At 31.6% G+C, this 20,540-nt stretch overlaps 1 long non-coding RNA gene across 1 annotated transcript; it reads right to left on the bottom strand.

Moving 5' to 3' along the window:
* Nucleotides 1-13,385: 13,385 nt before the first annotated feature.
* LOC107961783 (uncharacterized) lies at nucleotides 13,386-14,594 on the bottom strand. The gene has a single exon (XR_001701410.2). It is a non-coding gene; the product is annotated as an uncharacterized lncRNA (long non-coding RNA).
* Between the last annotated feature and the right edge of the window lie 5,946 nt (nucleotides 14,595-20,540).

The following is a 20,540-nucleotide window of genomic DNA, read 5'->3' as shown; positions in this document are numbered from 1 at the left end:
TTTCAATCAACATTAACATCAATTCCCTTAAATCACAATTTCACTTTCATTTCAAAAATCCACTTTCAAAATCAAATACACTTTCCATTCACCAATCAAAATACAATTCAATACTAACACATATTTCTCATTCAATTCAACTTCACTTTAAATCCCGAATTCTCTTTCAATTCAACAATTCAATCATAATCTAATACTAAAATTTATTTAACAACCATTTCAATTATCATTCAATTCCATAACAACACTTACCTCATAATTTACTTACCAAATACATAATTTAATTTAACATTTAATGAATAAATAAATAATTTGAATTATAGTAATATAAACTCGGATTTTGTGATTACTCCTTGATAACTTTCTCCTTTCCTTTTTGTACCAATGCTTTGGGTTCTTTGTTGGCTACGAAAATAATAGTGATTTACATTATTATATATAACATTAATTATAATAAATAATTAAATTTCTAAACAATTCCTACCTTATTCCCAAGTTAATCCTAACTAAACTTACTTACTTTCTTGATCCAATTCACTCTCTTTTTCTATTCAAATTTTGTCTAAACTCATATTTAACTATAAAATTTTCAGCATATTTTCCTAATTTCGAAATTTCTTTAATTTAGTCCCTACAACATAAAACTTATAACTTCTTCTACAATTTAATCCTTTATTCAATTCTAACTTAGAATTCATTTAATTTAATCCCTAATTCCATTATTTGTTCAACATAAACCCTACTTGAACACCTATAAACTCTTGAAATATCAACTTAATTTCAATAAAACCTTGTTTAGAACTTCTAAAACATCAAGATTAATTAGAAATGACTTAATTAACTTATCAATCAAAGCTTCAAGCTTCAAATCCTAATTTTCTCTTTTATTTTTCTTTCCCTTTTTCTTTCTCTTTTTCTCCCATGCTTCACGTTTTCAATTATGTTTCTATTCTATTTTGTTTCTTTATTTCTCTTTTATATTTCCTTTACTTTTTATTTAATTAACTCAATAAATATCTATTTAAAAATAAATATTAGTATTATATTTGGTCACACTTATATTTCTACATTTGTACCAATAATTTTATTAAAATTGTCATTATTTAATTTGTTTATAAAACAAAAATCTCATAATTTATTTATTTAATAATAATAATTAATAAATATCTATTTTAATATCAATTACATATATTTCATTTGTACACGTACATATTATTACATTTGTACCCTATCATCCTCATACATTTGTCATAACTTTAATTTATTAATTATATAAAAAACCTCATAATATAATTAATACAATTAATTATTATAAAATATCTTTATACTTAAATTATAAGTAATTTGAGTATTTAAATTACAAATGTACCAATATAATTTTTTTACACATGTACATTTTTTTTACCATACAATTACCTACTATTTAATTTATTTAATACTAATACTAATAATAATAATCTAATATAAAACCATAATGTTAATTAATAATTATAATAATTATATATAATATTTAAATATAACCTAAATAAAATCTTAGATTTTAATACATATATGCCGCCTCAACTTTTGTAAATGGTTTAATTTCCATTTTAATCCTTTTTATTTTCTATTACATTAGAATTAAACTTTTACCCCTTATTCAATTTAGTTTTTTTACTATTTACTCTAAATTAAGCTAAATTCACCTAATTAAAACCTAATTAGACACACTACTAAACTCATAAATATTTCTAATAATTATTTTCGAACTTATTTCACTAAGACGAAGGCCCTATAACTCACTTTTCCGGTGCCCGTCAATTTTGGGTCATTACAGAATGCTTCTGACATGTCACTAAAAACACACCTTACGTGGAGCGTTTTCCCTCTACCAAATTCAACGCGTGCAAACTTCCCACTCACCCAGGAAAAGTCTCTAAATCAATTGTCACTCACTTCGACTCTATAAAAGGATGACTTTCAGCATTGAGTGCCATAAGGCAATTTCGAGCAAACAAAATTGTAAGAAGAATCGCAAAAAGAGGGAGTTCGCAAGGCGTTTCGTAAGGCATAATTTGGAGCAAACACGTAATTGCATCAAGTAAGGTTCGATTTTTGTTGTTCATATATAGTTACAACTCTATTTTTCTGCATAATATTTTTGTTTTGAACATACTGAAAATGAGTAGACAAATTAATACTATTGTTTATTATGACGGTGAAGTCTGTGACACTAACATTGGGGTAATTTTTTCATCGGAGAACATAGCGCGATTGGCTTTCAAGCCTAACATACAATTGTTGGAGCTGCGTGCAAGAATTAGGCGAAAAATTATCGGATCCAACTAGATGAGAATATCATCATTGAAATATCGATTTTGTGCTTTGGTCGACCCCATCAAATATGACGCTTTCGATATTAGAGGCATAAGGGGGATGGAGGCGATGGTGTAGACAAATTTTGCCAATAGATTACTAATACTCGAGTTATATGTAGAGTTTGCAAACACAGATGAAGGCGGTCGGAGGTTGACATATGTTCCAGTTCGAGAGGTTGAAATGGAAGAACAAGCTGAGAGTTCAACGACATAGTTGTGCTATGGATTCACTGCTTTGTTAGAAGGTTCCCATTATGATATCCTAGAATCATCAATGAGAAGACACTTATCGGTTTTAGCCCTAGATTTCAACTGCAACAAGCAAAATGTCCAGGAATTGAGGTTTAGTAGTAACCCATACTAGAGCCCGATACGACACTCAATTAGTGGTTTTGATTTGAACTTCGGTTAGTCGATGTTCAACACTGGAAACACTTACCGGGTATGGCATCAAGTTTCAACAATTGGCAATCATAAGTTGATTTTGGTTGTTTCGACAACTATACAAGAAAGGATGATGTACTCCCTACGACCTCCACTGGTGAAGGGACATCCAACCTTGGAGATACTAGTGGGGTTGAGAATGAAGAGAGCACTAAATCCAATGCCAGTCCAATCCGGGAGCCCGATGCAAATGGTTTGAAAAGTACATTATTTTCTGAACTAGAGTCTGTTCCAATTGAACTAGAAGATGGAGGTTCAGACGGTGAATGTTTGGGCGAAGATGTCGAAGAAGATCCCTAGTTCAAGGCTTACTCACATTCGATCCACATGCATAATATGGACCTCTCAGTAAAATATGGGTTGGAGTTTGCAAAACTTCCACACAGAAGACAGGGATATGTGAGTTCTTCATTGGATTCGGGTGATTTAGAAGTAGGGAAGGAGTTTTCCTCATAAGATGGTTTTATCGCTGTAGTGAAGCGATACAACATAAAGAACGAGGTAAAATTCTATTTTGTTAAATCTTGATTTGACAAATTCAATGCGAAATAAGCAATGTGAGACAACAGATGTGCATGAAAAATCATAGCTTCTATTAAGAAAAAGACGAGGTTGTAGACCATAAAGAAATATACTATTCCACATATGTGTGTTATCGCGGGTATTGAGTCAAGACTTTCTTATAGTTGGGGTATTGAATTCTTAATTTTAACGTACTCGTGTTGTTGCAAGTATTTCACAAGATTATCCGAAATTGGATTCGAAGATGATCGCGAACATAATACTACCTATGGTGAAAGCAAGTCCCAGAATTGTTGTGGCAGTTTTAATTGTAAATATCTGTAGCCAGTATGATTACACGTCGTCATACTGCAAGGTTTGGATCGAAAGCAGAAGACATTGGAAATGATATATAATGGGTGGGATGCGTCGTACAAGGATTTGTGGCAGTGGTGTCATGTACTGGAGAAGTACTTTTCAGGGTGCGTAATCGATTGAGAAATGATGCCTGCGTACTACAAAGATCGATTGGTCCATGGATGTCAAGTGTTTCATCATTTCTTTTAGACTTTCAAGCAATATCGACAAGCATTCTGGTATTGTAAGTCACTAGTACAAATCGATGGCACCTTATGTACGGGAGATATACATATCGGTTGTTGTTGGTAGTGGCATAATATAACAATCGAAAAATCCTGTCAATTACCTTTGCAATAATGCCATCGGAGAAGGTAGATGATTGGAATTTATTTCTGTCTAGGTTGAGGAGGCATGTTTGCCCCTAACCTGATATATGTGTCATCTTCGACAGGGGACCTGAAATACTAGTTGTAATTGAATAGTAGGGAAGCCTTTGAGACCACACACATTATAGGTATTGTTTAAGACATGTTGCGGTGAACTATTACGGACAGCATGAATCTGAAGCTCAATGTACACAAGTGATTAAAATAGGTATGTATTAGCCACTATTTTAATTTATTGATATTTAACCGGCCAGCAGATGTTGGGATTAATAGATACAATATTCACTTTTCTCGACAGGGTACGAGCTCGTCAAACACTATTACCACAAAATGTTGAAAAACTTGCAGGCCATTAACGAGGAAAGTGTAGGCTACCTCTCCAACATACCCTTCGACCAGTGGACAAAATCGTATGACTAGGGTTTACGACATGGGCACATGACGACAAACCTGGCGGAATGCATCAATTTCTTATTGAAAGGGACACGTCATTTGTTGATAACCTCGACTGTGAAAGAAACATATTTCTGCTTGGCAATACTATTTCCAAAGCAAGCGAGAAAAATATGTTGAATAGATAAAGGGCGATCACTTTAGTGTGAAGACATTATAAAAGAAATTCGAAAGGCTACAACACGAGCCAACTGTATGGATTCAGTGTGTCACTTGCCCGAAGACCTATTGTTTTGAGTTTCAGAGTTTGACAGACCCAACCAAGGTATTGTCAGGGGAGCGTACCGCGTATACCTGACAAACCAAACCTGGGACTGTAGGAGATTTGATGCACTTCATTTTCTATGCGCTTATGCAATTACAGCATGTTCTTTTGTGCATTTAGATCACATGATCTTTGTGGACGTAGTGCACAAACTACAACACATGTATAACATATGGATATATGAATTTCCATCGGTCCTAGATAAGTGTATGTGGTTGCCGATACCGAGCGCTCCATTCAAGTTGTTACCCAATAGTTCATTCCATCTTAAACCAAAAGATTGCTTGAAATCTACTTGGATATGTGACAACATGAATATTTAGAAGAAGACAAACCAACTGACGTTATTTGGATTTTGTAGAAACCTAAGGCATAGAATACTGTCATGTCCACACAGACGGGATACTATAAGGACAACACCTCATTAACCGATTTATTAATTTTTTAATTGAAGTCTATTTGTTAATTTTTTCATTCATACTCAATTTTTTTGTAATTTGTAAATATAAGTTTTTATTATACTATAAAGAACAATACAATATACAACTTTGTTCCATTTTTCTCGTGCAAAACAAATTAAACTTAGTTTAACAATATAAAATGACAACAAAAACCAATTTTGATTAAAAAATAACATTTATTTAAAAACATTTCATATCAAATATCAGTACAATCTTATCACCTATAACTTAGCTAAACAATTAAGATATACATGAGAGGAATAAAAAATATATAAATCATTCATATTGTTAAGCAGAATGTATGTCACAATAGGGTGGTCATCGGTTGTGAGTTGGATTTCTTTTTTGTTTAAGCTATATGCTGACCTCCTTATCTTCATGATCACCTTTACCCTCGGTTACACATTGTGGTCTTGGTCTCTCATTTTCTTCGCCTTCATCCGTGGTTGATTAAAGAGTGCTTCTCGGTTTCCATCATGTATCCTTTATTCTAGGAACAGATGATTGCAAAGTTGGTCCACCTTGGTAGAACAATGATCCCGGAGGTGTTTGTGACACCATCAGCATAGGCGTATAACCATATTATGTCTCATACATCGATGGTAGAATAATCAGACTTTTAGTTGATGCCTCAAACATAGACGGCCTATACTGTAACGACCCGATAGTCTGGGGTGTCGAAAAGTGCATTCCTGGAACTCCGTTCTCGTAAATTGGACTAAATTGTGTGTTAATTAGGTATAAGGACTAAATTGCGTATAGGGTGAAAGTTGAATTATAGGTTAAAAAATAAATTAAAGGGCCAATGTGTTAATTATACCTATGTTATAAAAATATGTTAAAATATGTTATCTTAATAATTAAGTAAATGTATATATATTATAATAATAATAAATTAAAGTATAATAATAAAAGTTAGTATAACAAAAAAAAAGAAATAAAGAAAGATAAAGCCATACAAATTAGAAAGAAAAGAAAGAAAGAAAAAGAAAGAAAGAAGAAAAGAAAGTCACACATGGCCTTAGGGACTTTTAAGGTTTAAAGTTTAATTGATTAGTCAATTTAGTCTATTTTCTTGTAAATTTTATGTTTTTGGAATTTCAGTATCTAGGGTTACCTGACCCATGTTGAAATTTTAGCAATTATTAAGTTTTTAAGTGTTTTAATATTAGGGATTAAATTGATAGATTTTTAAGCTAGAAATGAAAAAGGATTAAATTGTAGAATAAATTGTAAAATTTGAGTATTAAGGACTAAATTGTGAAAACTTTGAAATTTAGGGGTTTAATTAAAAATAGGGAGTTAAATTTAGTCTAAAGTGGAATTTGTATGAAAATATAGATCTTAAATATGAAGAATAAAAATTAGTCTCAGTTAAGGGATTAAATTGGAATTTAGATAAATATTAAGTAAAAATTTAAATATTCAATATTCAATATTCAATATGAAATTGAAATTTTATTGTATTAATAAATTTTAATTGTTTTAATTCCGTAGCTAACGTCGTACCGAAATCCTCGACTAAAAAGGGGAAAGATAAAATCGATGTCGAATAGTTCAGAATTCACGGTTTGTATTTCTATAATCTGAACTTAGCTTTTAATTGTTATAATTTAATTTAATGCATATGGTAAGTGTTGAGGTGAATAATTGACATTTTGATAATTGATTGAAATGGATTGTCTTGGTAGATACATATTGAATGTAATGATTATTGAATTGCAATTAATATATAGGTTAACGTGAAAGTTGGATATCGATTATTATAGATTGAATTTAATTCATGTGTATATATGTGATTATATGAAAAATTAGTATTAGATATTGGTGATATCTGAAATGTGAAATTAAATCCTATTAACTATATCGGTCTGAATCGGATATAGATGGTATGCCATAGGATAGGAAGAGTTCAGGAATTTCTTCAACTTCGAGTCGATGAGGCACTGGGTGTCAATTTACTTCGGTATAACCGATGAGACACTAGGTGTCAAATTTATATAGCGCTGGGCGCAATTATTACTTCAAATTTATCCGATGAGGCACTGGGTGCCAAACTGGTGTGTTGGTTGGATCCGTGTATCCGTCCGAGTCTGAGTCGTGTTAATAGGGGTAATTAAATAAAACGATACTATGATTGATATTGGATGATATTGTATGTGAGTTAAAAATGGGATAGTGATTTGAAACATGAAAATGAGATACATGAGTTAGGTACTCATGAATTGAATATGGAATGGATAATGTTATTGTTTAAATGATATACGGATCAAATTGTGAAAATTTATTATATAGCAAGTGATGAGAATTAAGTATGGCATGAAATGATGTATTCATGAGTTGAGTATTGAATGGCTCATCCCATTGTACAAATAAATTTAGTTTGATATGTGAATAGCTATTTATATAGCAATTGTGTGAATTGGGACATTGTTTAACAAATGAAATACGATAGCATATGATAGTCATGATACTCGACATTAATATGTGCTTAAAATTCAATTGTGCATATTATATTATCCTGTCGTTAAATATTCGAATTATAGAAATACCACTAAGTTTTACTCAGCGTACGGTTTTTTTCCGTGCCCAGATTAGGTACTTCACTTTTGATCGTCGATTCAACATCCAACAGTGATCCCGAACTCAAATGTGGTGATGTTTATCTTTTATGTCGACATGAACCTAGGACGTCTAATGATAGTTATTTTGTGGAGGGATTATAAATGTAATGTTGGTTTGGTATATATATGTAAACATGTGTTTGTGTTTGAAGCCATAGAGTGGTATGATAAATTGAACCAAATCTAGATATGTGCATGTGAATTGAAGTTAATGTTTTAGGTAGTTTTGAGTTAGGGCAAATTGATGAATTTTGACATGTTTATAATTTTAATTTGGTTGATATTTTGATCATATAAATGTGGTACCAATGAGGGTGCATTGGTTAGGCACCTAGGATGATTATTTTAGCATGTTTTGAATGTGTTTGATCGTGTTTTTGACAGGTTAAACGAATGGTTTTTGAGTTGTTTAATGTCCAAGCTTGTAGGAAATGGTAAATTTGTTGTTTAAGGCACATTTTAGGTCCACACGGCCAGGCACCCGGCTAACACATGGGCGTGTGAGGCCATTTTGAAGGGTACACGGCTTGGCGCACGGACGTGTGGCTTGGCCGTGTGTCCCTACTTCGAATGCTCACACGGCTAAACATACGGTCGAGTGACTTGGCTGTGTGAGTTACATTGTCTGACCACACGGTTGTGTGAACCTTACAGTTAAAATTTTTTTAACTTTTTCCTAAAATTTTCAAATGTTCCCGATTTAGTTTCAAATCATTTCTAAAGTGTTTTCAAACCTTCAAAGGCTTAATAAGAGACTCTATACATGTTAATGATGAAACATTTTATGATTTTTGAAATGTTTGAAACGAATGATTAGATTACGATTACGATTACTCTGTAATGCTCCGAAACCCTATTTCAGCGACGGATACAGGTTAGGGTTGTTACATATATGTTGTCGAATGAATCATCGTCATTTGAAACATCAATGGCATCAACATGTAATATGTTGGAGACGGAGGTGGTGGTCCAAAAATAATACCTAGAGTCGATGTATAAATAGAAAAATATGGTGCAAGATTTGGTGCTTGTGTAAAAATGACAAGGTTAATAAAAGCCCTATAATAAGTCGAGCCATACTGACTAGAGGGTGGTGTGGCCATCAGTGTCTGTTCTTGTGTTGGTGTAGATAATGGACTTGTCTTGGTAACCACTTTTGACCTTGGATGCCTAGGCTCCCGTCGTGGCCTCCTCGTATGACGTTGCCTACCCTTCGCCTCTTTCGCTAGTAGATATGGTTTGCCATGGTGTCTAAACCATGGCATGTACTCCAAATCACAGGCTAACTCCTGAGTGATAATGGGTTCGCGATTAGGTAAAAATTCGTACCTATGGTTCCGAATGTTGATATATTCCACGTGGAATGTAGGCTAATTTTCATCGGTTTTCCCTTGCAAGTCGATATGGTGTAAATCTTTGATGTCTTGGGGTGCCGGTAGAATTGTTTGCCTAAACTCAAACTATTGCATAACTCTATTTGATTCATGCATCTCCACCGTAGTGTACACTACCAATGGCACCTTCACCTTCCAGATGCTAGGATTCACAAAAATAAAATAATAGGTAAACTCCACATTTCGTCATCTAACATTCATAAGTTTTTATTTTGGGCATCAGGAAAAGTTTCGCTTTTATGCATTGCTGTTAAAAACCATTTTGATTTTGCTCACCTATCGTTAATTCAGTGTTATTCTACACTCATAATTTTATGCACCCAACTTTTAGTAAGTTTTTATTTTGGTCACTTATTTTATCTTTTTAATTTTCTTTATTTTAGAAAATAACTTTTAATGGTAGTGCCTAAATTGCAAGTTTTTGATGTAACTAGAAATAGTTGTACTCTATGGAGACTCACTCAATGAATGATTTATTCAACAATTGATCCAATCATCTATTGACTAAAACCCAATCTACCGTTGCACAAGATGCAATTGCAACCCCAATAAACAACCTTAACTTCTTACAACCACTCACTCAAATAACTCACTTACAAACAATTTTAACACTCACAAATAATGTCTATGTACTGAGTGCAAGAATACAAGAAAATTCGACAGTAAGTAACTTAACAAAATAAGCACAAGCATTTTTAAAGATACATCTGCCTATTTATAGGACAAATGAGACAACCCTTTAAACTTATCCAAAAATACAATCAGATTGACAAGACTTGATAAGGCATGTGGACTCATGTCTTTCGCAAACAACCATATTCGATCATCAAAGTTTGAGATAAAATAAAATAAAAATCTAAAATTCATTTACCTATAGGAAAAACAAGAAATCGAAACGTTAGCATTGGACAGCTTTGGTCCAACAATAACATTTTCTGAAATTAATTTTAGAATGTAACCATTTACACATTAATTCCTCCTTCACATATTAAGGAATCACTTCAAAAAAAAAAATCCATAGCTTTACCTTCTTTAATTAAACTAACCATTTAAAAAATTCAATAATAATTTCATGCTTAATTTCAAGAAAATATTTTTTACATTTGAATTACATTTTTAAAAATTTTGTGTGTATATATATATATTACACATGCATCATATTATTTAATTGTTATTTTTAAATAATTGTGAGCATATGTTTAGAGGTTTACAAACTTGTCAACAATTACATTCTATTGAATACAAATTTTGGTGAACAAATATTTGTAAGATTTTGATAATTAAAAATAAAATTTTTGTTTATAAAGTAAAACAAAGATGTAAATAACGATATTAAATTTAATCCAAATAATTTGAATAGAATTAGTACTTAAACTCGAGGAAGGAATGCTATATTTCAGGTCAAATACTTTATTCAAAAATCAAATTTATTATTTAAGTTTTTCACTCCTTTAATTTTGTTTTAAAGTCAATTTAAGGCAACTAAGATTTGTTCAAGAATCTTTCGAATAAAAAAGAACAAGGTAGAGTAAAATAGGGTCAATGTTGCGACATCTTGTGACCAGTGTCACAACCTTGAATCTTCTTATGCTAAATTTATATTTGTGTTAAGATCAATACCACATAATCCAATGCATGTATCAATCCATTTAAAATTTATATTTGTGTTAAGATCAATACCACATAATCCAATGCATGTATCAATCCATTTAAAATTTATATTTGTGTTAAGATCAATACCACATAATCCAATGCATGTATCAATCCATTTAAATCCATATAATACTTCAATTTATTGAAAAATACTTTTTTAATTCATCTTATAACAATTACTAACTTAATGTTCTGACAATTTCATTTTAAACTTCTCTTACATATTAGCAATTTCATCACTTATATTAACTTGTTAGCATTACAACTCTTCTATTATTTTCCTCCTCCTAATCTTCTTTTCACATCCTATATGTACATATACATATATATATAAGAATATTTGGTTTGTAGTATAGCATGCCTATATGTAATATTAATTATTCTTTCACTAATTATACTGATACTCTTAACAAAGCAGTCTACTTTGAGTATTAGTCACTAAATTATTCATATCTTTGCCCAAAAAATTCAAAATTAAAATCGTTGTTTTTGAAACTAAACTCAATGAAATTTGTACCATAAAAATTCCATAATTTTCACATAAGCCACTTGTTGTTTATTTATTGTGAAAATAAACTCATTAAGATTTTAGAAATATAAATTTATCTCCTAAATATTGGTTTACAATTTTTAATGATTTTTCAAAGTTAGAATAAGAGAATTCGAAATTAACCTGACGTTGTCTCACTTAAATTTATTTATCTCATGATCTACAATTACTTTGCTTACATTGTTTCTTCTATACAAGACTATACTCATAGACTTTAGTTTCATATTTGGTTCAACCTCTAACTCAATTTATAAAATTTTTGGTTAATTTTTAAAGTTAAGCAACTGGTACTATCCAAAAACTGTTTTAGTGAAATATTTATTTTTCCATGATTTTTTTGTATTAATTTTCAATTGGATGTATATAATCATTAAAATTTTGATTAATATTATTGTTGTTCAATTTAGTCATATAAATTCAAATGTTAGTAACATATTCATTTCTTTACCTTAACATTTGACATGATACAAATTATATATCTCTTTTTTCTTATAAAAATTTAATGTTTTTATATATCATATATTCTAAAAATAATTGATTAAATTATCATATCATACATTCCAACTACAATATATCTAACTTAATTCTTTGAAACACAAACAAAATTAATATGAAAACTTATCTCTTTTGTCAATAATTACCTTTTCTTTGCTTCTCTTCCTCTCTTTTTTCACTATCATTTTTTTTCTTCTATTTTTTGTCATTTCCATCTACTAATTTCTTACTTTTAAATTGATGAACTATAAAATAATATTAATATATTAATATTTAAAAAAAAAAACATAAGTCATTTAATTAAAATCCAAGATATACTTGTTAATTAATGGGATGAACTACTATATACACCAAACTTGATTTTATTGGTTGATTTATAAATATTATCATAACTTCTCTAGGCCTATAGGGACCTAACAAATCTAGACACAAGAAAACTTGAAAATAAAAGTAGAGTCATCACTAATCAATTTGAGTTAGGTTGGTTAGTCACTTATTATCTAAAATTTTACGGACTAATTCTAAAAACTAAGACTTTGTCCTATACTAAAATTTAAGTTCAGGAGTATGATTATATGTAGGGAAAGTTATAACACCCCTATAATATCGGTCCAAAGACAGTCCTATGACGTTCAATAATTAGGATTTCTTATCTAAAAAATACTAAAAATGACTCCAAATAACTAGCTTAAAATGATAATACCCAAAATATACATTATTGGAGGAGTTGACATTGTTCAAAACTCTAGTGGTTTGCTATTTATCCGTAGCTTCAAATTTGCTAGCAAACTTTAAGCTAGAATCCTAAATCTTTGTGTTATTCTTCTTTTGCTTAAATATCACACTATTGGTTTTTTTGGTAGGTTGTTGGGTTCTAACAAGAAATGGATGGACCAACATCATTGTTGGACACTAATTAAAAATAGGATGGAAACTTCAACTCGTTTATGAATGCTTCCAAAGTTTTTATTAGTTTTTCTTGGCCATAAATGTTTTCGATTTTGTACCCAAAAAAGTATAAAAGTCAGATAAAGAAACTTAAATCTTTAAGTTTATCTTAAAATCTAAGATTTGAAATCTAAAAAGTTAAAAAATGTAAAATCCACAATCTAGAAAGTAAGAATATTAAATTAAAAAAAAATCTAAATCTAAAATCTAATTAGAAAGATAAGAATCTAAAAGAGAAGTGTGTTGTTTGAGCCCTTCAATAGGTGCTTGGAAGATTCCCCAATTGCTATGGAACCTGCATAATGGTGGCTTGCTAGCTACCTTCCTTGAAATCGTTCAGACAACTCCATCAGCACATGACCTCAATGATTATGATTCAATTCCTGCAGAAGCATTGGTGGTGTGGTTCCATTTGTCGATATTGAAAATTTTTATTGAATTGTCTGCGACTCATTGGTTCAAGCTGTTAAGCTTTTAATGTGAAGTATCAAGGATAATCTATCAACTTATGTTTTTTATTCATGAAAGTTGTTTACAACATCAAGTGCAACAATCTTACTCAACCCATCATGCAATTGGGCTATAGTACAGATACAGACGTAGAAGAAGTCTCTGAAAAGTGTTGGTCATCCGGCCAATCCCTCCGGACTCTGTTAGAATATACATCTTTGAAGTCATTTCTAGTCTTTGAAAATTGAAAAACTCGACGCTCCTTTGACAAAATACTTGGAGCTTGGCATCACAGTAGTGGCCGAAGAAGATGAAGCAGCAGCAGCAGCACCTACCATGGTGGCACTCACAGGGATTGCAGTTGGTGAGCTCTTCGACGTCGGAGAAAGAGAATTATCATCGTTGCTACCATCTCTATCCTCTTCATTGATGGTATCCAACATCTTTCTCGTTCTGTGCCTCATGACAGTAACAAACTGTGGTGGAGCAACCTCCATAAACAACCTCGGGAGACGCGAACTGGCCATGTTTAGTTGCTAATGAAGAAAGAAATGGGTGAAACATGGAAATCCCAAGGAGGAACATGAGTTATAAGAAAATGAACTCAAAGCTATGGATAAGATTTATAAGAACAAGGTTTAGGCTTACATTGAGAGTGGTGGTTCATTCTTAATGGAATTTTAACTCCTAGTACCGCCAATTACTGCTGATAATAACTTGCAAAAGTATGATGTTACTTACACGTGTCCAGGAGATAAGTCTAGAGTGGGGGGGCCTTTTGATCTCAATGTGGCAAAGATTGATTGGAAAAGGAGATAGTTTTCAGATAAGCATTCTGTTGGGATCAATAGCTTCCAAAAATTCACTTTTCCGATCTCAGCCGGCACCAGCCTGGTGTGTGCCATCTGTCAGTTGGATTTTTCTCCATTGATGGAAAGGACTCAAAAGAGTTGCTCTCCTTGCGTTGTGAAGGAAGGGAAAACTGGTATTATGATATCTGAGGTTGATATTATTCGCAGTGTTAGCAGACCTTGCCTGCCTATTCAGTCAACCATGGTCGGCTGGAAATTCATTGGGTGTATTTAAGTCGGATTTAAATTATGAATAATGCAACTATTATTCATTATTTAAAAAAATAGTTTCAAAATCCCTGAAATGACAAGTGTGCAGCACTAAACAATTGGTTATCAACAGATTTGTAGGCAGCCTAGATATCGCTTAAACCCATTCATAAGATAATCAAAATCAGGAGGAACATCAGTTGCCAATCGAAGTGTCATCTCATACATTTTTAAGTTCCCAACTGATAGCATAAAAGCAAAATACTCTTCATGTTATATTCTCCGAAAAGCAAAATACATACCTTGAATTTAGCTTGGTTTAGGCTTCATTTGGATGGGCGATTGACTGCGGTGCGGTGCGGTGCGGTGCGGTGCGTTTAACTTACTTTTTATCTCACGTTACAGTATCGTTACAGTATCTAATCTCACCGCCACCGCTTTTTTTACACTAACCGTAACTCAACGCACTGCCCGTCCAAACTCACCCTTAATATTGGAGCATCCCCAGTTGCATAAACCCATCTTAAACGGATGGCAAAACATTCCAAGTGAATTTTCTATTGAAGGCACCCAAAAGCTTAGTAGTTTCCACTCAGGATGCAATTTACATATATTATAAGTGCAGAAAAGTTATAACGTTGGTGATAGGCTACATATTTTAGACTCCAACATTTAGCATTTTGCCATCTTTTCTCTCTTGAATTATATTATATTATTTATTCTTATATTTTATTTATTATTGATTTAGAAAATAATTGGAGAAAAATGACTTTAAAGTTTATTTTTGGTAACTTTTTGCGGTTTGAGCTACAAACCTTCGTTTTAGGTCTATAATATACCGATTCAAAGGCAAACGAAAGACATATATAAAGTTATTTCATAGATGAAGCCCAAAAATGTCAGGAAAACATCTAGAAACGGCCTGGAAGTTTGATTTAATTTGTGAGACTTAATTTGCGCTTTAATTCTTCTTTGTTTTTTTGGTATTAATGCATCTTCTATTTTAATTACAACTACTCAGGTTCACTGAATGTTTGGACAGTATTTGAGAGTTTAGAATGGTTGCTTTGTCAACTAGAGTAGTTAAATCCATAATTGTTTAATTCATTTTAATACTAGTGACAAACTGCATAACTCATTTATGTTGTATTTTGTCCTCTAGCTTAGATGAACCCAGCTGAGGTGAGTTTACTGGTTAGAATTAGGTCTCTCTCGTTCTTAATACTGCTGGTAAGTTAAATCTTGGGTGCTGAGTTACAGGGGTTATTTATTGGTCAGGGAAGTAACTTCAAACGAGCTACCTCTTGATTATTGAAGAAGTAAAGAGATATCGGTTGCTGGACTGAATCAACAACGAGAATTAATTTATTAAAGGCATTGAAGTCATCTTTGCGTCGATGATTAAATTCACGAATCAAATGTAGAATTTACCTTTGACTAGAGTTTATTTCCATTGGTTTTCTTTTCTTTCATTTTATTTTATAATATCATTTTATTTATTTTTATTTTTGCTATAAACCACCTTTTATTTTTATTTTTATTAAAGAAATAAAATTATCACTGGTCTTGGTGGATGCAACCCTACTTGCTGCTACCTACTAATTCATATTTTTCAAGTAGGTTTTTATTTTTTAGGTCTCAACAACCTAACAATTTTTTGGTATTGTTGTCGGGAACAATGTCAATAATTTAATATCTTCTTATTTACTTCTTTTTTTTAGTTTTTATTTTATTTTATTTTAGTTTAGCTTCCATTATTTTTCTTATGTCGTGATCTTCTCTTACAGGTGAACTAGTGTACAATCTGGAGATTGAGAAAACTGCAAGAAAACTGAGAAGGGAAACCAACATCAATTAGAATATGTTGTTTTCTGTAATTGAATAAAATGTTAATAGTGAGTTGCTTTTTTCATTGACCGAAATCAAAACCGCTGAAATAGAGGAAGACATAGCTAATAATAGAACTTTGAGAGAATTGGTTGTAACTGAACAACCACTCTGCATTCAGTATCCTAAACTTGAGGTACCTTTCAAATTGAAATCTAGTTTAATTCACTTACGTAACAATCTGATTTTCAGTGGTGTTGGAAACGGTTATTTCGAAACCCCATTTTCATAGTTTGAGCCCGTAAATATTAAATATTAATATTTATGTGACTAATATAGAAGTTTATTAAAGTTTGGTCCTGTAATTTTACTGATATGATAGTTCATTAATGTATAAGGACTAAATTGTAGAAGTCCAATTACTATAGAATTTTATATTTCTAGGGTTTAAAATGTTAATTAAACCATTATATTTTATTATATAGTGGAGAATTATGTATATTTCCAATAAATTTAACTAACTGTGATTATAGTTTAATTAATTAATAATTAACTAAGTTAATTTAGATTAATTAAGAACAAATCTAACTATATAAGATAATTTAAGTTAATTTAAGTGCTGCCATCTTTATTTCTTCCACCAAAAACAATTAAAGAAAACCTAGGAAGCCATTGTTAAAAAGCTTCAACCTTTGGGCCCTTGTTATGTTCAATTTAGACATTTTCTTGTAAATTTTATATTTTTGAAGTCATGAGAGCTTGATTTAGCTAACTCATGTACCAATTTTTAAAACTATTAAAGTTTCAAAAATTTTCATTGATGAGTTCTTAAATAAATTGGTGTTAAATTTCTAGATTTTAAGTTTAGATATGAAAAAGGACTAGATTGTAAAGTGTAAATTATTAATTTTGTCTAAATTACCAATGTGTAAAAATTAAATATTTGACATGAAATTTCTGTAATTATAGATAGTAGAGGGACTTAAAAGGATGTGATTGAGACCTTTTTCGAAATTGAAGCTCAAAAATGAAAGATATTGTTATTTCGATTTTAAGGACTACATTGAATAAAATGCAAAATTTTAGTGATTTTCAAAAAATAAAATTGAACTGGTTTATGCACATTATGAGATGTTAAAAATGTTAGGTATTGATAAATCGAATCGAATTATTGTATAAATCGAGAATTGGATCAAATCGGAAAAAATCTAGAAAAAGACAAAATTGTTTAATAGCCCTTGAAGTTCCAACTTAATTACTGATTTTTCAGGTAAGGTCAGATTGTATGATTGTTTAAATTGTGAATATGTGTATGTTTGGTTGAAATTTGGATTGTTTGCAATTTGGTAAAAAAGGTGAGATTTGGACTAAATTTAAAAAAAAAGTATATATGTGTTGAAAATGGCCAAGTGAACTTAGTAAAGGATTTGTGCACACCTATATGGATTGATTGTCAATGATTACCGAGATTCAACATTCGTTACGAAATCGACGATACATGTGACACATGTTTAGCCTAGACTGGTAACCTGATGTCGTTTTAAAGATTTAGCATGGATTGGTAACCTTTGTAACAACCTATTTTTCAGTGGTATAGGAAACAGTGGTTTCGGGGCCACAAATTCGACGAGTGAGTCCGTAAATATTACTATTTAATATTTAAGAGTCCAATATAGTATTATAATAAATTTTGATTTGATAATTTATGTTATTTGAATGAATAATTATGTTCAAGTGGTAAGTCATTAAAGTCAAGTGGTTTTAAAAAATGAGGTTTCAGGACCTCATTTCTATAAAATGAGCCCAAAAATATTTTATTAAATATTTACAAAGTGTTACTATGGTCATATTAAAATTTGGTTAAAAATTTTAATGTTTAAATAGTTAATTAATTGAAAAGGACTAAATTGTAAAAGATATAAAAACTTAATCACTATAGCTTTATTTGTATTAAATGGATATAAAAGCATGAACTAAGGGATTTATTTGGTAATTACACCCTTTTATACCATAGTGGACAGTTCATGGGTATTAAATATGGAATTTTAGTTGTTTATTTTAAGGTTAATATAGTAATTTAATTATTATTATTTGACTTATGAATTTAGCCTATAAATAGGCTCTTTTACAACCTTAGAAAAATACAACCATTAGAGATTAGAACTTATAACACATTTAGAAAATTTTGTGTTTACGTTTTGAGGGTTCTTTATTTTCGGGTTTTCGGGGTTTAGTCTTTATCTCCATCTTTTGTACTCTTCGTTCTTTTGCCATTGTAGTAAAATTATCTTTGCCCGTGGTTTTTTTATCCTCTTTGGAAGGGTTTTTCCACGTTAAATTTGTGTGTTCAATTTCTTAATTTATTCCGCTATTTTTTCTTGTTCGTTGCTTAATAGGGTCGATCCTATCAAGTGGTATCAGAACTAGTTCAATTTTCATAGATCAGCTCATTCAGAGACGGCAACAACAAAGTTTGAAATTGAGAAGTTCGATGTTGAGACAAATTTCAATCCGTGGCAAGTTCAGATGATGACAATTCTAGTTCAATCCGGTTTGAAGAAAGTTTTTACTGGGAAAAAGTCTGAGAATCTAAATAAAATAGAATGGGAAGAGCTTGATGAAAAAACTTTGTCTACAATCTAGTTATGCCTCGCGAATACGGTATTGCAGGAGGTATTGATGGAGAAAACCTCATCTACCTTGTTAGTACGTGATATTCATGACAGGTTTTAAAAATTTATAATTAATTGTTCTTGAAACTAACTATTATCACGATGAAGGCAAGTGTACTTATCGAACAGTAGTATAGCTTTAGCAAGACCGGATTGTCGAACCTAAAGGAACCAAGAGTACTAGTAATTACTTTCTTTTTATTATCTGCCTAAAATTAAGGGATTTGTTTATCTAAACTAATTAACCAAACTAAGAATGCACAGAGAGAAATTGAGGAAAAGCTTTTGGGAAAATTCGATTGATTAAGACAATACCCAAGGAAAAATCCATCCAGACTTCACTTGTTATTTGAATCTGAATCAAACGATTTATTCATTTGACTTGATCCGTAGAAATCCTTAAGTTATATTATCATCTCTCTCGAGACTAATAACGTCTAACCCTAGGTTGATTTAATTAAAATCTCTTTCTAATTAACGCCCTAGTGTTGCATTAACTCGATCTATGGATCCCCTTATTAGGTTTCACCCTAATCTGGCAAAATCTTATCACCCTATCTCTAGGCGTGCAATCAACTCTGCTTAATTACGACAAATTTACTCTTAGACAGGGTTTTTTCCTCCTCTGAATAAGAACATTAACTTGAATCAATATCCTGGAATATTAAAACAAGAATGAAGAACACATAATTAAGAACAAGTCAAATATTTATCATACAATTCAGATAATAGTAACAAGATCTGTCTAAACCTCTTAATGGAAATTGAAGGGAGATCTTCAGTCTTGACAATGAATCCGGCTTCTGAGATGGACCCATCGGCTTCCCTTGAGTAATTCCTTGCTTCCTACTCTGCGCCCCTATTCTAAGTGCCTCTTCCGGTGTTTAAATAGGCTTTAGAATGCCTAAGAGCCATCAAAAGTGGCCTTTTCCGAATAGGGCTATACTTGGGCTCGGAAGGGACACACTCATATGACACGCTCATGTGCAATTACTCTAGCCCGTGGTCAAGGTTGTTGAATAGACAAGGGCGTGTAGTTTACCTGTGTAAGTCGTGCTTCGGTTTTGCCAAATGGACACGACTGTGTGACACACCCGTGTGAGGAAGTCCAGGCCGTGTTAATTTCCCATATGGGTCTATTTTCTCTATTTTCGGCCCATTTCTCACTCTTTTTACTCTTCTATGCTCACCTAAATATAAAACATGAAATTAAAGGATTAGAAGTATTGAATTCACCAAATCTAAGGAGAAACCATCCATAAATGTGCTAAGCATGGGATAAAATATGTATAAATTACGATTTATCACTTGTGGAAAAGGTTAGAAACTCTTTATGCGACTAAGTCTCTGGCTAACCGTTTAGTGTTGAAACGACGTCTATTTACGTTTCGCATGAACGAAGGTGCGTTTCTTAGAGATCACATCAGTCAATTCATTACTCTTTTAAATGATTTAAAGAATGTTGAGGTTCATATTAATGATGAAGATCAAGTTATGCTATTATTATGCTCTTTACCTTCTTCATACAAGTCTTTCAGGGAGACCCCGATTATGGCAGAGACAAACTCTCATTCGAAGATATGAAGGGTCATTTGTTGAGTAGAGACAAACTCGAAGGGTCATTTGTTAAGTAGAGACA

Source organism: Gossypium hirsutum, chromosome A06, assembly GCF_007990345.1.
Source record: "Gossypium hirsutum isolate 1008001.06 chromosome A06, Gossypium_hirsutum_v2.1, whole genome shotgun sequence".
NCBI classification, from domain to species: Eukaryota; Viridiplantae; Streptophyta; class Magnoliopsida; order Malvales; family Malvaceae; genus Gossypium; species Gossypium hirsutum.
Note: the sequence above shows the minus strand (reverse complement) of the source record. Positions and strands in the feature narration are given on the sequence as shown.